The sequence below is a fragment of the Ranitomeya imitator genome, chromosome 2 (genome assembly GCF_032444005.1).
Source record: "Ranitomeya imitator isolate aRanImi1 chromosome 2, aRanImi1.pri, whole genome shotgun sequence".
NCBI lineage: Eukaryota > Metazoa > Chordata > Amphibia > Anura > Dendrobatidae > Ranitomeya > Ranitomeya imitator.
This window is the reverse complement of record NC_091283.1, coordinates 567,254,030-567,277,289: the sequence shown is the minus strand read 5'-3', so window position 1 is coordinate 567,277,289 and position 23,260 is coordinate 567,254,030. Positions and strand designations below refer to the sequence as shown.

At 44.7% G+C, this 23,260-nt stretch overlaps 1 long non-coding RNA gene across 1 annotated transcript in view; it reads right to left on the bottom strand.

The window, feature by feature from the left end:
* Nucleotides 1-792: 792 nt before the first annotated feature.
* LOC138665001 (uncharacterized) overlaps nucleotides 793-23,260 on the bottom strand; it is a 36,093-nt gene continuing 13,625 nt past the window's right edge. Inside the window, exon 3 of the long non-coding RNA XR_011318412.1 lies at nucleotides 793-806. This is a non-coding gene — a long non-coding RNA (uncharacterized lncRNA). The remainder of the gene's footprint in view (nucleotides 807-23,260) is intronic.

The window sequence follows — 23,260 nt, the reverse complement described above, 5'->3', positions numbered from 1 at the left end:
GCATATAAGGAACAAAATTCCAGGACTGCAACAGATTAATTTTATCAATGCAACACTACCAAATTATGATCGATAATATGGTAACTACAGCAAAATAACAGCCGCTAAACACCCTGCAATGTGGATCCTATAATAGGGAATGCAGAAACTAAACCATAACAAAGGGGTAGCCACAGTCTGACTACCTGTATAATGACATCTGTGATGCCTCAAAAACTATTATACTGCATGTATTGTAGCCAGCTCTAATATCTCACTAATTCACAGATTTCAGTTCAAGAAACCACCATTACATACAGTAGCTGGGCTGTGCAGTAACCAATTCTTAAACCCACTTACTATTACTACCCAAAAAGTGATGAGTGTATATAAAGAGAAAGATACTATAAACAAGGAGTAATTAAAAGCCATACACAATATAAAATCGACATTATAACCGATCATTAAATAATTTAAATAATTTCTGCAATATTTGGACATGGTAAATGAAATAAGCCTATTGCAGAAAAGTCTACAAAGACATTATTAATAACCTTGCCACGCCATTGTTAATTGCTTTACAGGCACTTGATAACATATACCATTAACCTTCTCCAACTGGTACAAAGGCATTGGGAATAGGCACATTGCCCTTCGTGTCAATGCACTTGATGTCTTCACCCCTAGCCGCTCCCACTGGCTAAAGGGCATCGGGATGCATTTTATTACTTTTCTCTTAGTCACTCCCACTGACTCCAGGGCATCCATATTAGGTACATTGCTCTTCAGTTTGATGCTCCAGATTACTGCATTCTCCAGACAACAACCTTGAAAGAAATAGGAGTTGGTCAATATAAACAGTTAAAATCAGTGCCTCAGCATTCTCAAGTCACAGGTACTATTCAGGACCTCGTCCAACACACCAGGCATATGACCTGTCCAGGTGCTATTCAGGACGTCAGTCCAACACCCCAGGCATATAACCTGTCCAGGTGCTATTCAGGACATCAGTCCAACATCCCAGGCATATGACCTGTCCAGGTGCTATTCAGGACGTCAGTCCAATACCCCAGGCATATAACCTGTCCAGGTGCTATTCAGAACATAGTCCAACACCCCAGGCATATGACCTGTCCAGGTACTATTCAGGACCTCGTCCAACACCCCAGGCATATAACCCAATTTGTATGCATGTAGAATATGATTGCCATGACCACAGGGACTTTACCCTAACAGGGTCTTGTAAGATATAAATGCTTCTGGAGACCAGGGGGCCATACCATGATGGTCACTCCTCCACACCAGGGGGCCATACCAAAGATGGTTACATCTCCATTCCACGGGGTCATACTATGATGTACACCCCTCCATCCAGGGGCCACACCCGAGATGTTTACTCCTCCACACAAGGGGTGATACTATGATGAACACCCCCCCCTAAACAGAGGGTCCATACCTGAGATGGTTACCCCTACTGACCAAATTATAATTAGCTTCAAGGACCCACTAAAAAAGAAACAAATAAGTGCTTTTTTTTTTTTTTTTTTAATACACACCTTTATTAATACAAACATACAATAACCCAACAAAGCATAAATAACCTTAGCTAGCTGGGAGGAGTCCTTGAAGCTCATAAGATCTGGAGATTACCAAGCATAAAGTGAACATAAAATGTACCAAAAATTACTCCCAGCCGTTACCCCACTGGCTCGGGAGCACCATAACCACAGGGTTCCAATGTTCACTTGAACTTCCTGAGGATCCGACAAACCTTTGCCGAAACTCCCCTCCACATTTCACCAGATCAGAACCATATTTAATACCAAAAGGAAGAATCCATATCCCAATGGATCCCCCAGACCAATTTGTAACGAACTTCAAGGAACCCCCCAACTGCCCGGCTCCAGGTAATCCACTTAGTCTGTGCTATCCACCATCTTAGGTAATATAAAATTTAGCACTCAGTGGATATACACCATTCCTGCAAATATATGAAGGGGACAATATAAGAATTAAAAACAGCATACAATAAAACATCAAAGCATAAAGAACATTAACATGCTGGGAGGAGTCCTTGAAGCTCATAAGATCTGGTGATTACCAAACAAAAAGTGAACATAAAATGTACCAACAATTACTCCCAGCCGTTACCCCACTAGCTCAGGAGCACCATAACCACAGGGTTCCAATGTTCACTTGAACTTCCTGAGGATTCAACAAACCCTTGCTGAAAATCCCCTCTACCATTCACCAGATCAAGAACCAAATTAAATTCCAAAAAGAGGAATCCATATCCCAATGGATCCCCCAGACCAATTTATAACCAACTTCAAGGACCCCTCCCCCCCCCCTAACTGCACAAGATGTGGGATAAGTGAAGATGAAAACACCATGTAAGTTTACAACCAAGGTATATTACAGGTTGATCCTGGAAAATGTCCCATCATAAGGTCAGATACATTCGATGATGGGCAATGCTGTTATATGCTGTAACAATAAAGAAGCCGCCTGCTCCTCTACAGCAGTTACAGACAGGCTCTCTAACCACCAGCTGCACATACATCATAAGAAAATATAATATGTAGGTCTAGTATAAGCTGCCTGCAGCCATAAGTGTATGTGCAGAAAATGGCAAGGTCTGTGTCCCCAGTCAGTCACACTACCTACATACAATAGACGAGAGACAGGGCTGAAAACTGGGCCCATGATGTGTTCTCCAGAGCAAGGTGCAGCATCACACTAGGATTGCCCACTCACTGCCCGCCATGTGCTGAGTTATTAGTGCCCACTCACTGCCCCCGCCATGTGCTGAGTTATTAGTGCCCACTCACCACCCCACCATGTGCTGAATTACTCCCCGAATAATTATTGACACCTGATAAAATATATATAGTAAGGCTCCAGGTAATCCACTCAGGCTTCAGGCTTGTGATAAGCTGCCTGCAGCCATAAGTATATACAGAAAAAGGGGTGGATATATCAGGCAGGACAGCATGCAACATAATAGGACTAAAGGCTGCCTTATCTCCAGAAATAAAGCACGGATTTGGAAGTCATGTACAGATTATATGTGCAGCAAGGAAAATAACCTGGAGACCCAGGATCTAACATGTACTCAAAGTCTGTATACATGATAAGCATGCTGCGCAGAGATGGAGCCTTTTCTCATATATCACATATAGATAGTGAGAGTAACCTGGTTATCACCGAGCATCATCAGACTGTACTGCAGCAGCGATGAGGTCACATGCAGGTCACCAGACTCCATAAATGGGAAGGGGTGAATCAGCAGACAGCAGCATGCAATGCACAGACAAGAAGTGCAGCCTCTTACCCTCATATATATACAGTATAAGGTATATATATATATATATATATACCATCCCTTTACTGCTCCCTCTCACCAGTGACTAGTCCCTGTAACTGCCCAGCTCCACGCTACCAATAGCAGACACTGTATGTGCCAATGCTCTGACCCACTACACAGATACACAAAACTCATGAAGACTCTGCACAATACAGCAGAAATAAGACACAACAGCCATGTCTGTAAGGAGGTCACACAGGAGCTGTCTCTGCAGTGTGTGAGGCAACTTGTAACAGACCCATGAGGGAACATGGAAGCTACATGAATCTCTGAGGTAATATTACTCCCAAATAAGATGTAAGAGCTGAGACTACACTAATACATGATGAATGTGGATAGTATATCAGCCATGTCTGCAGGGAGGTACACATGAGGGAACATGGCGGCTACATGAATTTCTGAGGAAAAATTGATCCCATATATGATGTAGGAGCTGATACTACACTAATATATGATGTGTGAAGTGAATGTGCTCCTATCAGCTATAATGTGAGGTGATAACCCCAGTATTATACTCCCTGAGACTGCAGACATGTTTCCTCCTGTCCATCGTGTGAGAGAAAGAGGGAGAGCCAGAGTTGCCTCCCCTATATAAGCCCCACCCTCCTCACAGTAATACACCAGGCACAAACATCTAAACTCCTTCCTCTTAAAGCAACATCACTCTTGTTTAAAATCTACACTGCAATACTAACAAAGGCTGCAGGAGTTCTCAGTCCACCCATCCCCAAGTCATGTCCACCTCCGTCTAGTCTCCGGTGGTTTCTGGAGACCATGGGGCAGATTGCTGGACACACTGGGGCAATACTGGAGACCATGGGGCAGAATGCTGGACACACTGGGGAAATACTGGAGACCATGAGGCAGAATGCTGGACACACTGGGGAAATACTGGAGACCATGGGGCAGATTGCTGGACACACTGGGGCAGTACTGGAGACCATGGGGCAGATTGCTGGACACACTGGGGCAATACAGGAGACTATGGGGCAGAATGCTGGACACACTGGGGCAGTACAGGAGACTATGGGGCAGATTGCTGGACACACTGGGGCAATACAGGAGACCATGGGGCAGATTGCTGGACACACTGGGGCAATACATGAGACCATGGGGCAGATTGCTGGACACACTGGGGCAATACATGAGACCATGGGGCAGATTGCTGGACACACTGGGGCAATACAGGAGACTATGGGGCAGATTGCTGGACACACTGGGGCAATACTGGAGACCATGGGGCAGATTGCTGGACACACTGGGGCAATACAGGAGACCATGTGGCAGAATGCTGGACACACTGGGGCAATACAGGAGACCATGGGGCAGATTGCTGGACACTGGGGCAATACTGGAGACCATGGGGCAGAATGCTGGACACACTGGGGCAATACAGGAGACCATGTGGCAGAATGCTGGACACACTGGGGCAATACAGGAGACCATGGGGCAGATTGCTGGACACACTGGGGCAATACAGGAGACAATGTGGCAGAATGCTGGACACACTGGGGCAATACAGGAGACCATGGGGCAGATTGCTGGACACACTGGGGCAATACTGGAGACCATGGGGCAGAATGCTGGACACACTGGGGAAATACTGGAGACCATGGGGCAGAATGCTGGACACACTGGGGAAATACTGGAGACCATGGGGCAGATTGCTGGACACACTGGGGCAATACTGGAGACCATGGGGCAGAATGCTGGACACACTGGGGCAATACAGGAGACCATGGGGCAGATTGCTGGATACACCGGGGCAATACTGGAGACCATGGGGCAGATTTCTGGAAAAAACTGGGGCAATACAGGAGACAATGTGGCAGAATGCTGGACACACTGGGGCAATACAGGAGACCATGGGGCAGATTGCTGGACACACTGGGGCAATACTGGAGACCATGGGGCAGAATGCTGGACACACTGGGGAAATACTGGAGACCATGGGGCAGAATGCTGGACACACTGGGGAAATACTGGAGACCATGGGGCAGATTGCTGGACACACTGGGGCAATACTGGAGACCATGGGGCAGAATGCTGGACACACTGGGGCAATACAGGAGACCATGGGGCAGATTGCTGGACACACTGGGGCAATACTGGAGACCCTGGGGCAGATTTCTGGACACATTGAGGCAATGCTGGAGACCCTGGGGCAGACTTCTGGACACACTGGGGCAATGCTGGACACTGGGGCAGATTGCTGGACACACTGGGGGTAATATGCTGGACACACTGGGGCAATGCTGGACACTGGGGGTAATATGCTGGACACACTGGGGCAGACTGCTGGACACACTGGGGAAAGGCTGGACACTGGGGCAGATTGCTGGACACACTGGGGGCAGTGCTGGACATACTGGGGCAGATTGCTGGACACACTGGGGGTAATATGCTGGACACACTGGGGCAGATTGCTGGACAACATGGGGGTAATATGCTGGACACACTGGGGCAGATTGCTGGACAACATGGGGGTAATATGCTGGACACACTGGGGCAGATTGCTGGACAACATGGGGGTAATATGCTGGACACACTGGGGGCAGGACTTGAGGCATGGGCAGAATGTAGATACGGGGCATGATTGGAGACACGGGGCAGGATTGGATCATGGGGCAGGACGGATACGATGGAGGCTGGTGGGGCAGGATGTGGAGATCATATGGGGTAGAATGGATACTCATGAGGGCAGGATGCGAGAACATATGGCTGGAGCCAGGAATGAGAAACGGGGCCAGGGTGGGGAATATTATTACCATAGGGGCTAATTAAGGGATATTATTACTGCAGTGATGTATTTATTTTATTTTTTGAGTATACTGTTTTAAATGGGGGGGCGGTCCTGTTACTGTGCAGAGTGACACTATATCACCTTTTTTTCTTCATGTGATGTAATGTAGAAGTTGTGAAAAATTAAGTAATGTGTTCTGCAAGCGGAGCTCGAGATAACTGTGTTATTTCCTGCAGAAACGAGTCCTGGCTGGAAGGAATGATGGCGGTCTGTGCTGGCTGAAAGATGAAGGACTTCACCTAGAGACGTCACTGGTGAGTCAGTGTTACCTATACACTGACACTATACACTGTATACTATATAGAGGTCCTGTGTATAATGTCACCAGTGATCTCTGTATTACCTCTACACAGACACTGCATACTAAGTACAGATCTCCTGTGAATACTGGCACTTATGGTGATAGTATTGTGGGTTTTTTTTTATTACTGATCAGTATTGTAGTATTCAGTCACTATGTGGTGGTAATATGTGGTCTGGAAATGGTGTTGTGGTATTTGTCCCTTGTATGTAGTATTATTCGGTCACTATGTGGCCTGGTCATGGTGTGGTGGTATTAAGTCACAGGTGTGGCATGTGGGGGTGACACCATTAGGCCCAGTTTAAGTTCTACAAAACAGGAAAACCGTTTTTGGTAACCTTTGTGTGTATTGAGCCAGGGGGGGGGGGGGCGCCAAACTCGGGAACAGCCCCGGGCGGCAAAAGCTCTAGCTACGCCTCTGCTGACCTCACAAATGTTCTTCTGGATAAACGGGCAACAATTCTCACAGATACGTCCCAAAATCTTGAAGAAAGCCTTCCTATAAGGCCTCTTGCAGACATAAGTTTTTCGTGTATGTATTCTGTCCATAGTTTTCATGGATAGCGCTCATACCCATTATAGTCTATGGGGCTGTTCAAATGACCATGTTTTTTGAGAACTGTGCGTCCACAATAAAATTGGAGGCCTATCCATACAAATCTATGAGTTAGTGAAAATCATTGGCAGCACATGGATAGCATCCGTGTGCCATTCATGTGCTGTCTGTAATTAACATTGTAATAAATAGATTTGTAATTTACTTATTTTCATACATGAAAATCACTGATGAAACACTGATAGAAAAAACTGATACACAGATCAAACTCTGATGAAACTGGGATCTAAAAAACTAATGAACACCATCTTTTTACATAGGAGAAAAATCCCAAAAGTCTGACTGAGGCCAAAATGTGGATGCTGTTTTTGTTGCAAAGTGAGTCCCCACTCCATATTAATGCCTATGGATTTAGAGTTGGCTGTTTTAAAATCTGTAGATCTCATGAGGAGGTGTTCCAATACTTTTAATCTGCAGGTTAATAGCATTATTAACGTGCCCGGCGCCTGCACTTAGCTGAGCGCTGCGGGGAGAAAATGAGCTTTATTGCCCAGTGAGTATACATAGCGGGTGCCGTAACCGCGCCACCAGCTGCTCTGTATTCTGAGCTGTATACTGAACAAGTGCTGATGCCGCCCCAAGGCCTAAACCAGAACACTGCCGGGGGGGGGAGAATAAAGTTTATTTTCTCCCTGCAGGAGAATTAATGTATAGGTGCACAATAAATATTGGTGTGGTCCCATCCAGGGATCGGTACCCTTCATTCCCATACGAGGTTTAAATTGCGGGATACGCCTGGTTCACTCTTCAATCCCCATTCACATAAGGCTGGTTTGACACACAGACAGGTAGGACAGTAGTATTTAGGGACCATACATATTAAAAGGTACACTTTGACGTGGTTGAGTTACTTTTGCACTCTTTGGTCAAAAAACGCTAACTATGTTATATTTTTAACGTGTATAGCAATATTGGAGTTCATGTATTCATTACTTACAGTGTGCTGAGGCATCGTGTATGTATATGTCTCCAGGGGCTGACTGGCAAATTTTAGCCTGGGGGGCAAGCACAAGCAGTGGCCCATGAGTAGCGGCCCATCCTTAAAGGGGTTGTCGGATCTTAAGCTACATGTCTACAGTCACTATGTGTGAATCCTCATATCGTGTGCACTGTGCGCTGTGAGGATTCTCTGGTGCCATCGCCGCGAACAGGTGGTCTGGTGACCGCAAGCATGTGATAGATAGAGATATTATATATATATATATATATATATATATATACATACATATATATATATATATATATATATATATATTTAGACACACACATTCCCACTATATAATGACAGGCACAGCCCCACTGTATAATGACACGCACAACGCTACTGTATCATGACACACACACACACACACAGCCCCACTGTATAATTAATGACACACACAGCCCCACTGTATAGTGACAGACACACAGCCCCACTCTATAATGAGGAGTGGTACTGTGCAGTGTATAGATACAGAATAAGGCCACATTCAGTATTTGACCTCAGTATTTGTAGCCAAAACTAGGAGTGGGTGATAAATACAGAAGTGGTGCATATGTTTCTACTATACATTTCCTCTGGATTGTCCCACTCCTGGTTTTGGCTTACAAATACTGATGAAAACACTGAACAAATACTGACCGTGTGAACGTGGGCTTAATACAGGTGCTCATTAGGGTGGAATAACACTAGCATATGGCATCAGATGTGATATGTCAATGATACTCGGCTCTTGCTCTGCTGTGAGCGTGATCAGAGTGTCCGTGCTCCAATGCTCTCGCAGCACAGGTGTGGAGGAGACGGAGAAATTAATTTCTCCATCTCCTCAATGGTCTGACTCGCCGTGTATCAGACTGCAACATCTGCTGAGAAAAAAAAAAAAAAACACGACTGCACACGGACAGCAAGAGAGAAGAAGATTGTACCACTTTTGTGGAAGAAAATGGAACCGATTTTTTTTTTTAATACTCTTTATTAGTCAATGTGGCAACATTTCACTTCCATATCAGAGAAATGTTCAGTTATGGATCCAAAACGTTGCCACATGGGCCAATAAAGAGTACGCTACTTTTCTCATAATTAATCGTTGTGCTAGATAGACAGATACACACATACAATAGAAAAGATACTGAGAATTACACCATTTATGCAGGACATTAGAAGTATACACAGCTCCACAATATACTGTATATACTTGAGTATAAGTCAACCCAAGTATATGCCGAGGCACCTAATTTTGCCACAAAAAACTGTGAAAACGTATTGAGTCGAGTATAAGCCAGGTATGCATTGTCCCCACATCCCCGTCCTTGTATGCATGGCTCCCCTGTCCCTGTATGCATGGTTCCTCATCCCCGTCCTTGTCTGCATGGCTCCTTATCCCCGTGTCTGTGTGCATGGCTTCTTATCCCTGTTCATGTATGCATGGTTCCAAACAAAAAACAAAAAAAAAAAAACATCCTGCTTACCTTCACTGCATGCCCTCGCAGCATCTCGTTCCGGTGCCAGCAGCTCCTGTGGTCGGGCGATCACGTGTCCCCCGCTCATTAGGGTAATGAATATTTACCCACACCTATGGGAGTGGAGAGGGGTGAATACTCATTACCTTAATGAGCAGAAGACACGTGATCGGTCGCCCTGAAGAGCTGCTAGCGCCAAAACGAGATGCAGCGAGGGAGCGCAGGGAAGGTAAGTATGATGTGTGCTGGAAGCCGGCGGCTGTGGCTGTCAACGCTCTAAGAGAAATGAATATTCACTGCCATTGCAGTGAATATTCATTTCTCTTTAGCAGTGGCACAGGCTTTAGCCACAGCCGCCGGTTCCTGCTTCTGTCACCCGCTGCTCCTTCTCCATCTTTCTGGGACAATGATTTGTGAATAAAGGTACCGTTACACTAAACGATTTACCAATGATCATGACCAGCGATACGACCTGGCCGTGATCGTTGGTAAGTTGTTGTGTGGTCGCTGGGGAGCTGTCACATAGACCAACGATCAGAGGAAAGACTTCGGCATCGTTGAAACTGTCTTCAACGATGCCGAAGTCCCCGGGTAACCAGGGTAAACATCGGGTTAGTAAGTGCAAGGCCGCTCTTAGTAACCCGATATTTACCCTGGTTACCATTGTAAAAGTTAAAAAAAAAAAAAACAGTACATACTCACCTTCCTGTCACGTCCTCCAGCATCAGCTTCCCTGCACTGTGTAAGCGCCGGCCGTAAAGCAGAGCGGTGACATCACCGCTGTGCTCTGCTTTACGGCCGGCCGGCGCTGACACAGTCAGTGAGGAAAGCTGACGCTGAGGGACGTGACATGTGAGTATGTAATGTTTTTTTTTTTTTTAACTTTTACAATGGTAACCAGGGTAAATATCGGGTTACTAAGCGCGGCCCTGCGCTTAGTAACCCGATATTTACCCTGGTTACCAGTGAACACATCGCTGGATCAGCGTCACACACGCCGATTCAGCGATGACAGTGGGTGATCAGGGACCAAAAAAAAAAAGGTCCATTCCCAGCGACCAACGATCTCCCAGCAGGGGCCTGATCGTTGGTCGCTGTCACGCATAACGATTTCATTAACGATATCGTTGCTACGTCACAAAAAGCAACGATATCGTTAACGAAATTGTTATGTGTGAAGGTACCTTAAGCCGAGGGGAGTGTTTTCAGCACAAAAAAATATGCTGAAAAACTCGGCTTATACACGAGTATATATGGTATACTACAATCTATTATATACAGAGAGGCATATTATATACCGTGTTAAGGAATATAGAGCGGTGCATATATTATATAGTGTAGAGATGTGGCAGCAGTGTATATAGTGTGAATTCCACACTATATGCATAGCGCCATACTATATAAACATCTCTACAATATATGGTAATTAAGACAGCATTATACTATATTATGATGCATACATCACATAGGAGACACTGCGACTGCTGAACATATATCACATTGAAACTACTGTATATACAATACATATTAGATGGTGGCCCGATTCTAACGCATCGGGTATTCTAGAATATGTATGTCCACATAGTATATTGCCCAGTCACGTAGTATATTGCCCAGTCACGTAGTATATTGCCCAGCCACGTAGTATTTTGCCCAGCCACGTAGTATATTGCCCAGCCACGTAGTATATTGCCCAGTCACGTAGTATATTGCCCAGCCACGTAGTATATTGCCCAGCCACGTAGTATATTACCCAGTCACGTAGTATATTGCACAGCCACGTAGTATATTGCACAGTCACGTAGTATATTACCCAGTCACGTAGTATATTGCACAGCCACGTAGTATATTGCACAGTCACGTAGTATATTGCCCAGTCACGTAGTATATTGCCCAGCCACGTAGTATATTACCCAGTCACGTAGTATATTGCACAGCCACGTAGTATATTGCACAGTCACGTAGTATATTACCCAGTCACGTAGTATATTGCACAGCCACGTAGTATATTGCACAGTCACGTAGTATATTGCACAGTCACGTAGTATATTGCCCAGTCACGTAGTATATTGCCCAGCCACGTAGTATATTACCCAGTCACGTAGTATATTGCACAGCCACGTAGTATATTGCACAGTCACGTAGTATATTGCCCAGCGACGTAGTATATTACCCAGTCACGTAGTATATTGCACAGCCACGTAGTATATTGCCCAGACAGGTAGGTATATAACACTGCCCACGCAGTATTTAGCAGTGTGTGCACCATATCCCTGTTGATTGGTCGCGGCAGCCATGACAGGCAGCTGGCGAGACCAATCAGCGACGCGGGATTTCGTTACGGAAATTGCCGACAGAAAGACGGAAGTACCCCTTAGGCAATTATATATATATATATATAGATTAGACACAGTAGTTGAAAAAACGGAACAGCACAACGCTTTACCTATCTTCTGGGTGCAAAGCCTCCAGGCAGCCCGTCCACCGGCTCTCCTTAGTCCATAGATTCAAGCAAAAAACAGGCAGCACTCCATTATATCTCAAGGCTTGAGAAAGGCTCATTTGGAGCCGAAACGTCGTGGTAAAGACATGTGGGTCTAATTAAACTCTGCACAGTTGACAAAGATATAATGGAGTGCTGCCTGTTTTTTGCTTGAATCTATAGATTAGACACAGATAGATAGTGCGACTATACACAGCAGTGTCGCCTATATAACGCATATACATTAGTCGGTACATTATACAGGTGATACTGCAAATGTTGGATACACGTTATATAGGCGATAGTGCTGTATATAATGATAGTATCACCTATATATCATATATACGGCAGTCTACATTCATTATATAGGCAATACTGCTTCTGATGTGTATATATGTTATATATAGGTGTTACTGCTGTGTATATATGTACGTGTGTGTGTGTGTATATATACATACACACACACACACACACACACACCAGTATCACCTACATAACGACATATATACACAGAAGTATCACCTATATGCACATCAGTAGCAGTATTGCCTATATAATGTGTATAGACTGCTATATATATACATTATATAGGCGATACTGCTGTATATAATCACTATACCACAATATAATGTATGTATAGCAGTCTATATCCTATATAGGTGACACTGCTACTGATGTGTATATACCTTATATAGGTGATACTGCTGTGTATACATGTACATATATGTGTGTATATATATATATATATACATACATACACACACCGCAGTGTCACCTATATAAGGTATATACGCATCAGTAGCAGTGTCACCTATTAAGATATAGACTGCTATACATGCATCATAGTGGTATAGTGATCATATACAGCAGTATCACCTATATAATGTATATATAGCAGTCTATACACATTATATAGGCAATACTGCTGTATATACATTAAAAAATCATCTTGGGACTCACCCAGGTCCCTGAGATGGGGGGAGGTCGGGAGGATGAAGAGCTGAGGTGGGTCGGGTGACGGGTCCTGGCCAGCGTTGGCAGTGAAGTGGAGAGGAAGGATCATCCCAGGCATTGGTGAGCAGTCTGTCTGACGCTGGTGCAGGCCGGCCAGCGTCAGACACAGTCAGGCTATGCGCGCCGGCTTTTTCAAATATGTGCGCGCAGCCGCGCATGGTCTCCTCTCTCCTGCTTGCCCGCTCTGACATGGCCAGCGAGCACGCGCAGGAACTAGGACCGCGGCCGTGCTCGCACACTAGTGCGGGCCGCCGCGGCACTTCAGTGCAGGCAACGCGCGCGCACAGGACCTGACTAAAGGGCCGGCTGGAGGGACGCGGCGCGCTATGTATTAAAATCGCTGCCGATCCTCCAGCGGCCCTGTGCACCTGCTCAGGCACCGGCCCGGGGGGCAGATGCATTCCTGCCACCCGGCCCAGTCCGCCCCTGTATGTCTCTGTATTGGCCACAGAACATATTTGAGCAGCTGTACAATTAATTCAATACTAAAGGTTTTCAGGCCCTATATTTTTTATTTTTTCCAGAGAAATCCATGTTTTTATTATATTTAAATGAGCTCTCCAGGGCTATGGGCCAGACACTGATCTGCATGAGAATCTGACTATAGAGCTTATTTTAAATAAAAGGGAGCGTTACCAGTGTGAGGCATGTAACTAACACAAAACAGGACAACTGGAATAGCAAACATGTTAGCAGCTGCAGCTCTCACAGCTCTACTGTATTGCAACACTGTCTTCTTGTGAGATGGAAGCTGAAACACTGACAAGACACCTGCAGATATGTCAGTTATAACCACACACATCTCTGCTGTGGTATCAGGAGAGCAGATAGCGGCCATTACACATAACACTGGTAACTAACCTTTAATAAGCTTAATCTTTTCATTTTTATATAGAGCTAACATATTCTGCAGCGCTTTACAGTTTTGCACACATCATCATCCCTGTTCCCGATGGGGCTCACAATCTTAATTCCCTATCAGTATGTCTTTGGAATGTGGGAGGAAACCAGAGTACCCGGAGGAAACCCATGCAAACATGGGGAGAACACACAAACTCCTTTGATTTATAATAAGCTATGTGGGCAGATTCTCATGCAGATCAGTGTCCTGAACAGCTCATTTACATATAAGAAAAATATGGATTTCTCTGAAATAAGACATCGGATTACAGATATTAATGTGTAATGTATCAAAAACTGATACTTCTGGGTGATCCTTTTTACCAATCTGAGTGTTTTTCTTGTCCGCATTGACTTCTATTGGTAATTTTACTCCAAAAATTGGAATCAGATTGTATTGGCTGCACTGTCACAAGTTCTTCGTTTTCACCATATAAGAAAAATGCTACATGCTACCTATAGTTTCTGTTAAAATGATGGACCACCTAACAGAAACCAAGCAGACCCCAATCAATAAGGCCCTTGTCAGATCCGATTAATACATGTGTTTTTATTTATCTGCTACAACAGAGAAACAGAACTTATAACGCTAGTATGACCATTAATATGCCTGCACTTCGGATCCATATTTCGGAGATTTACCTATGGTGTGAAACAGGTTAAAGAGGTATGATGTGGTGTCAATTTATTATGAAATTTATTAACGATTTTGCACGTTTTTTTTAAAAGTTAACTTTCGCTCACATTTTCATTTATTTTAAGGTGCAATGGCGTCATTATAACGCCATACATATGCCAGCTCATATGTGATGTGAAAAAAGCAATATATAACAACAATTTGAACGCATCAAATGATCCTACCAAATATCTGGGAACATAGCATAAGCAGGAATTAAAACATAACTTTTAATGTGTATATATAAAGGCTTTCCCCTGTACCCGAAGTCCGCTGCCTCGGAGTAACCTTCGACTCTGCCCTGTCCTTCAAACGACACATCCAAGCTCTTTCCACCTCCTGTCGCCTCCAGCTCAAAAATATCTCCAGGATCCGTCCTTTCCTCAACCCCCAATCTACTAAAATGCTTGTGCACGCCCTCATCATTTCCCGCCTTGACTACTGCAACATCCTTTTCTGTGGCCTCCCTGCTAACACCCTTGCACCTCTCCAGTCCATCCTTAACTCTGCTGCCCGACTAATCCATCTCTCTCCTCGCTACTCCTCCGCTTCCCCCCTCTGCAAATCTCTTCACTGGCTCCCATTCCCTCAGCGTATCCAGTTCAAATTGCTAATACTGACCTACAAAGCCATCCACAACCTGTCTCCTCCATATATCTCTGAACTAATCTCTCGATATCTTCCCTCACGTGACCTCCGGTCCTCCCAAGACCTCCTTCTCTCCTCCACACTTATTCGCTCCTCATCCAATCGCCTCCAAGACTTCTCCCGAATATCCCCCATCCTCTGGAACTCTCTGCCCCAACACGTCCGACTATCAACCACAGTCGGATCCTTCAGACGGAACCTGAAAACTCATCTCTTCAGGAAAGCCTACAGCCTGCACTGACACCGCTGCTGCCTCATCACCAACGAAGCTACCGCCTCACCAACACCGAAGCTACCGCCTCACCAACACCAGAGCTACCGCCTCACCAACACCGGAGCTCCTGCAACCCTCAACCTACTGTCTCCTCCCCCATAATCCTGTAGAATGTAAGCCCGCAAGGGCAGGGTCCTCGCCCCTCTGTATCAGTCCGTCATTGTTAGTTTGTTTACTGTATGTGATATTTGTAACTTGTATGTAACCCCTTCTCATGTACAGCACCATGGAATCAATGGTGCTATATAAATAAATAAATAATAATAATAATAATAATAATAATAATAATAATAATAAAAAGAAAACAAAGTACAAAAAATAGTGTCACCTAAAGAGGAATATAAAAAGGGTACTACATAATGTGACCTATCAGGTACTACATCATAACTGGATTAGTACTCCTAAGGGTTTAATAAAACAACACTTGCAATGGCCCAGTGTGTTTATTAATCAACCCAAGGTACCTTATTTGATAAAGGTAAGGCTAGGTTCACATTACGTTATGTGAACCCGTTTAACGGACTACGTTACACCGTGGCATAACGCGGTGTAACGTAGTCCGTTAATGCCGCCATTGCCTGTAATGGCAAACGCATCGCTAGCGCACGCCCACAGTGGGCGTGCACTAGCGATGTGCCATCATTTGAGTGATGGACCGCTCCTCGCTAGCGCAGATTGGGCATCTGCGCTAGCAGGATCGGCAAACGCGATCCCTTTTGGGACATTGCGTTAGCGCAGTCCGTAGCGCTATGCGCTAAGCGGACTGCCCTAACGCAATGTGACCCTAGCCTAACACACACATGCAAAAGCACTAATTGAGTGCCAAAACAAATAAATGGATAACCTTGGTTGCGTACATATCAGCAGGTATCACAAAAAAGGAGCAGGGGTCAAATGATGTGAAACATGAACAAATATATAAAAAATGGAACAGTCTCACCAATTGCCAAGGACCAGTAAAGTGGAGCCAAAACTTGCTGGAATGAAAGAACCCATCATGCCACAGCGTCGGGAGACAATACCCTGTCAATCCCTATAGGGGCTATCTATAAAGCTGAATCCCCAAGCTCCCGCCTTTACAAGGGCAGTCCACATCTACCCCTAAAATATACCGTGCCCTGCACTCTCCCTATATCGGTGTCCCAATGCATTTTGTTTTCCTTTTATATATACACATTAAAAGTTATGTTTTAATTCCTGCTTATGCTATGTTCCCTCATATGTGATGTATAAAGAATGGTTGGAAATGTGTTTTTTGTGAGTTTTTTTTGCTTTTTGCTGCTTATACAGTTTTTTTGCTGTAACATTACAACATTGGTGTGAAAATGCTACATTTGTACCTTAATTAAGCTTTAGTTCCCTTCTCTTTTATCAAGAGGAAACCTCCACAATTGAAGACACTTTCTGTCACTTACTGTAATGAAAATGGTAAACTGAATTTAAAGACGTGAGATACCTGGCTCAGACAGAGCGCAGACGCTGCGTGTCATAGACATGAATCCATTATCTGCATTATCTGCCTCCTGCTCCTTGCAGTGGTTTCATAGTCATTACATGTTATGCACATAGTAATAGATGCTATTAGATGCAATGGTATAATTTAGCAATTATAGAAATCCACACTGGCAATCCATGGATCTCTGAGCCTGTGCTTTGCCAACTCCAAAAGAAATTTCCCTTTCAGTCTTTCGGCTAAATATTCTGCATCTCTCTGGGGAGCATTTGTACCGCAGTTGCCACCTAAAATGCCGCTATCTGCATAATATAAAATTGGAGTGGGGGTACTTAAAATGCATTGAAATAGACAGTATTTGGCACGTTACACTGATGTACAAAAGCCATTTTCCGAGCACCGTCAGATTGATGCATAAACCCATCTTAATGATAACAATGAATGGCTCAGGGTTTCATATTCTGCAGACTGAGCCTTTTTTGCCTTTGATGGTCCCATTTATTAATGTCAGTAAGAGGTTTCAAAACTGCTATGAAAGCGATTGGCCTACGAAGACTAACACCCCATCAGGTATCATCCATCACAGCCAAGTGGATAGTTCTTCAGCAATTTATCACAGAATATTGCAGTGTGAGTGCACTGGGCCACCTGGCAATATCCTACAAACGGAATATATGTGAACCTTCACCTCTGTTCATGTATCAGTCTCATATTGAAACTTCAATGCCTGCCCGACAGGCAGACAAGGTGTCACTTTAGATAATATATGTGTCAAAGGAAATTAAAAATCTCTTGTTCAACATTACGCTCTTAGGCCCCATCGGAAATGGAGTCTAAATAGTGTTACATAGCCTCCACAGGTCTGAAGATTATGGCACAGAAATACTTTCATCCCCTTGAAAAGCTTATCTTACCATAGACATGGCTGGCAAGGCAGGATATACCACAAATGTCTAATCAGAGAGGATTGAGCTACTCTCGCTAAGCGGTAGAACAAAGTGGCAGTGGCGCTAGGAATCCCTGTGCCACTTTATCTGTGCTTTGCATATTTATTTGGGGAGGTGCTGCATTGCCCATTTTTACAGTTATATGAAAAAGTTTGGGCACCCCTATTAATCTTAAAGGGACTCTGTCACCTGAATTTGGAGGGAACAATCTTCAGCCATGGAGGCGGGGTTTTTGGGAACTTCAATCCAATATTGCAGCCAGCATGCAGCCAGTGGGTAAGGAAAGGGTGAATCAAACACCCAAAAACCCCGCCCATATGGCTGAAGATTGTTCCCTCCAAATTCAGGTGACAGAGTCCCTTTAAGCTTAATGTTTTATTAACCCCTTCATGACCCAGCCTATTTTGACCTTAAAGACCTTGCCGTTTTTTGCAATTCTGACCAGTGTCCCTTTATGAGGTAATAACTCAGGAACACTTCAACGGATCCTAGCGGTTATGAGAATGTTTTTTCGTGACATATTGGGCTTCATGTTAGTGGTAAATTTAGGTCAATAAATTCTGCGTTTATTTGTGATAAAAATGGAAATTTGGCGAAAATTTTGAAAATTTCGCAATTTTCACATTTTTAATTTTTATTCTGTTAAACCAGAGAGTTTTGTGACACAAAATAGTTAATAAATAACATTTCCCACATGTATACTTTACATCAGCACAATTTTGGAAACAAAATTTTTTTTTGCTAGGAAGTTATAAGGGTTAAAGTTTGACCAGCGATTTCTCATTTTTACAACGAAATTTACAAAACCATTTTTTTAGGGACCACCTCACATTTGAAGTCATTTTGAGGGGTCTATAGGGCTGAAAATACCCAAAAGTGACACCATTCTAAAAAATGCACCCCTCAAGGTACTCAAAACCACATTCAAGAAGTTTAGTAACCCTTCAGGTGCTTCACAGCAGCAGAAGCAACATGGAAGGAAAAAATGAACATTTAACTTTTTAGTCACAAAAATTATCTTTTAGCAACAATTTTTTTATTTTCCCAATGGTGAAAGGAGAAACTGAACCACGAAAGTTGTTGTCCAATTTGTCCTGAGTACGCTGATACCTCATATGTGGGAGTAAACCACTGTTTGGGCGCACGGCAGGGCTTGGAAGGGAAGGAGCGCCATTTGACTTTTTGAATGAAAAATTGGCTCCACTCTTTAGCGGACACCATGTCACGTTTGGAGAGCCCCCGTGTGCCTAAAAATTAGAGCTCCCCCACAAGTGACCCCATTTTGGAAACTAGACGCCCTAAGGAACTTATTTAGATGCATAGTGAGCACTTTGAACCCCCAGGTGCTTCACAAATTGATCCGTAAAAATGAAAAAGTACTTTTTTTTCACAAAAAATTATTTTAGCCTCAATTTTTTCATTTTCACATGGGCACAGGATAAAATGGATCCTAAAATTTGTTGGGCAATTTCTCCTGAGTATACCGATACCTCACATGTGGGGGTAAACCACTGTTTGGGCACATGGTAAGGCTCGGAAGGGAAGGAGCGCCATTTGACTTTTTGAATGAAAAATTATCTCCATCGTTAGCGGACACCATGTCGCGTTTGGAGAGCCCCTGTGTGACTAAACATTGGAGCTCCCCCACAAGTGACCCCATTTTGGAAACTAGACCCCCCAAGGAACTTATCTAGATGCCTAGTGAGCACTTTAAACCCTCAGGTGCTTCACAAATTGATCTGTAAAAATGAAAAAGTACATTTCTTTCACAAAAACCCTCAGGTGCTTCACAGAAGTTTATAACGCAGAGCCATGAAAATAAAAAATAATTTTTCTTTCCTCAAAAATGATTTTTAGCCTGGAATTTCCTATTTTTCCAAGGGTAATAGGAGAAATTGGACCCCAAATGTTGTTGTCCAGTTTGTCCTGAGTACGCTGATACCCCATATGTGGGGGTAAACCACTGTTTGGGCGCACGGCAGGGCTCGGAAGGGAAGGCACGCCATCTGGCTTTTTAAATGGAAAATTAGCTCCAATCATTAGCGGACACCATGTCACGTTTGGAGAGCCACTGTGTGCCTAAACATTGGAGATCCCCCCACAAATGACCCAATTTTGGAAACTAGACCCCCAAAGGAACTAATCTAGATGTGTGGTGAGCACTTTGAACCCCCAAGTGCTTCACAGAAGTTTATAACGCAGAGCCATGAAAATAAAAAAAAAAATTATTTTCTCAAAAATGATCTTTTAGCCTGCAATTTTTTATTTTCCAAAGGGTAACAGGAAAAATTTGACCCCAAAAGTTGTTGTCCAGTTTCTCCTGAGTACGCTGATACCCCATATGTGGGGGTAAACCACTGTTTGGGCACATGCCGGGGCTCGGAAGTGAAGTAGTGACGTTTTGAAATGCAGACTTTGATGGAGTGCTCTGCGGGCGTTACGTTGCGTTTGCAGAGCCCCTGATGTGGCTAAACAGTAGAAACCCCCCACAAGTGACCCCATTTTGGAAACTAGACCCCGAAAGGAACTTATCTAGATGTGTGGTGAGCACTTTGAACCCCCAAGTGCTTCACAGAAGTTTATAATGCAGAGCCGTGAAAATAATAAATACGTTTTCTTTCCTCAAAAATAATGATTTAGCCCAGAATTTTTTATTTTCCCAAGGGTTACAGGAGAAATTGGACCCCAAAAGTTGTTGTCCAGTTTCTCCTGAATACGCTGATACCCCATGTGTGGGGGTAAACTACTGTTTGGGCACACGTTGGGGCTCAGAAGGGAAGTAGTGACTTTTGAAATGCAGACTTTGATGGAATGGTCTGCGGGCGTCACGTTGCGTTTGCAGAGCCCCTGGTGTGCCTAAACAGTAGAAACCCCCCACAAGTGACCCCATTTTAGAAACTAGACCCCCCAAGGAACTTATCTAGATATGTGGTGAGCACTTTGAACCCCCAAGTGCTTCACAGACGTTTACAACGCAGAGCCGTGAAAACAAAAAAATCATTTTTCTTTCCTCAAAAATGATGTTTTAGCAAGCATTTTTTTATTTTCACAAGGGTAACAGGAGAAATTGGACCCCAGTAATTGTTGCGAAGTTTGTCCTGAGTACACTGATACCCCATATGTGGGGGTAAACCACTGTTTGGGCACACGTCGGGGCTCGGAAGTGAGGGAGCACCATTTGACTTTTTGAATACAAGATTGGCTGGAATCAATGGTGGCGCCATGTTGCGTTTGGATACCCCTGATGTGCCTACACAGTGGAAACCCCTCAATTCTACCTCCAACACTAACCCCAACACACCCCTAACCCTAATCCCAACTGTAGCCATAACCCTTATCACAACCCTAACCGCAACACACCCCTAACCACAACCCTAACCCCAACACACCCCTATCCACAACCCTAACCCCAACACACCCCTAACCACAACCCTAACCCCAACACACCCCTAACCCTAACCACAACCCTAATTCCAACCCTATCCCTAAGGCTATGTACCCACGTTGCGGATTCGTGTGAGATTTTTCAGCATCATTTTTGAAAAATCCGTGGGTAAAAGGCACTGCGTTTTACCTGCGGATTTACCGCGGATTTCCAGTGTTTTTTGTGCGGATTTCACCTGCGGATTCCTATTGAGGAACAGGTGTAAAACGCTGCGGAATCCGCACAAAGCATTGACATACTGCAGAAAATACAACGCAGCGTTTCCGCGCGGTATTTTCCGCACCATGGGCACAGCGGATTTAGTTTTCCATAGGTTTACATGTTACTGTAAACCTGATGGAACTCTGCTGCGAATCCGCAGCGACCAATCCGCTGCGGATCCGCAGCCAAATCCGCACCGTGTACACATAGCCTAATTCTAAAGGTATGTGCACACGCTGCGGAAAACGCTGCGGATCCGCAGTAGTTTCCCATGAGTTTACAGTTCAATGTAAACCTATGGGAAACAAAAATCGCTGTACACATGCTGCAGAAAAACTGCACGGAAACGCAGCGGTTTACATTTTGCAGCATGTCACTTGTTTCTGCGGATTCCGCAGCGGTTTTACAACTGCTCCAATAGAAAATCGCAGTTGTAAAACCGCAGTGAAATGCGCAGAAAAACCGCGGTAAATCCGCCATAAATCCGCTGCGGTTTAGCACTGCGGATTTTTCAAATCCGCAGTGGAAAAATCCGCAGAGGAACAGAATACGTGTGCACATACCGAAACCCTAACCCTAGCCCTAGCCCTAACCCTAGCCCTAGCCCTAACCCTAGCCCTAGCCCTTACCCTAACCCTAACCCTATTCTAGCCTTAGTGGAAAAAAAAAAACTTTATTTTTTTTATTGTCCCTACCTATGGGGGTGACAAAGGGGGGGGGGTCATTTATTATTTTTTTTATTTTGATCACTGTGATAGATTATATCTCAGTGATCAAAATGCACTTTGGAATGAATCTGCCGGCTGGCAGATTCGGCGGGCGCACTGCGCATGTGCCCGCCATTTTGGAAGATGGCGGCGCCCAGGGAGAAGACGGACGGACCCCGGCAGGATCGGTAAGTATGATGGGGTGGGGGGGAGCACAGGGGGGGGGATCGGAGCATGGGGGGGGGGAATCGGAGTGCGGGGGGGTGGAACGGAGCACGGGTGGGGGTGGATCGGAGCACGGGGGGGTGGATGATGCACGGGGGGTGGATCAGAGTGCAGGGGGGTTGGATCGGAGCACGGGGGGGTGATTGAAGCACGGGGGGAGCGGACAAGAGCACGGGGGGAGCGGAGCACAGGACGGAGGGGAGCCGGAGCAGTGTACCGGATAGATCGGTGGCTTGGGGGGGCGATCGGTGGGGTGGGGGCACATTAGTGTTTCCAGCCATGGCCGATGATATTGCAGCATCTGCCATGGCTGGATTGTAATATTCACTTTCAACAGCCAATCAGAGCGATCGTAGCTAAGGGGGGGTGAAGCCACCCCCCCTGGGCTAAACTACCACTCCCCCTGTCCCTGCAGATCGGGTGAAATGGGAGTTAACCCTTTCACCCGATCTGCAGGGACACGATCTTTCCATGACGCCACATAGGCGTCATGGGTCGGATTGGCACCGACTTTCATGACGCCAACGTGGCGTCATGGGTCGGGAAGGGGTTTTTTTTGCAACAGCTATTTCAGTTTCATATATCTAATAACTGTTGGACAAAGTAATGTTTCTGCCTTGAAATGAGGTGTATTGTACTATCAGAAAATGTGCAATCTGCATTCAAACAAAATTTGACAGGTGCATAAGTATGGGCACCCTTATCATTTTCTTGTTTTAAATACTCCTACCTACTTTTTACTGACTTACTAAAGCACTTTTTTTGGCTTTCTAACCTCATTGA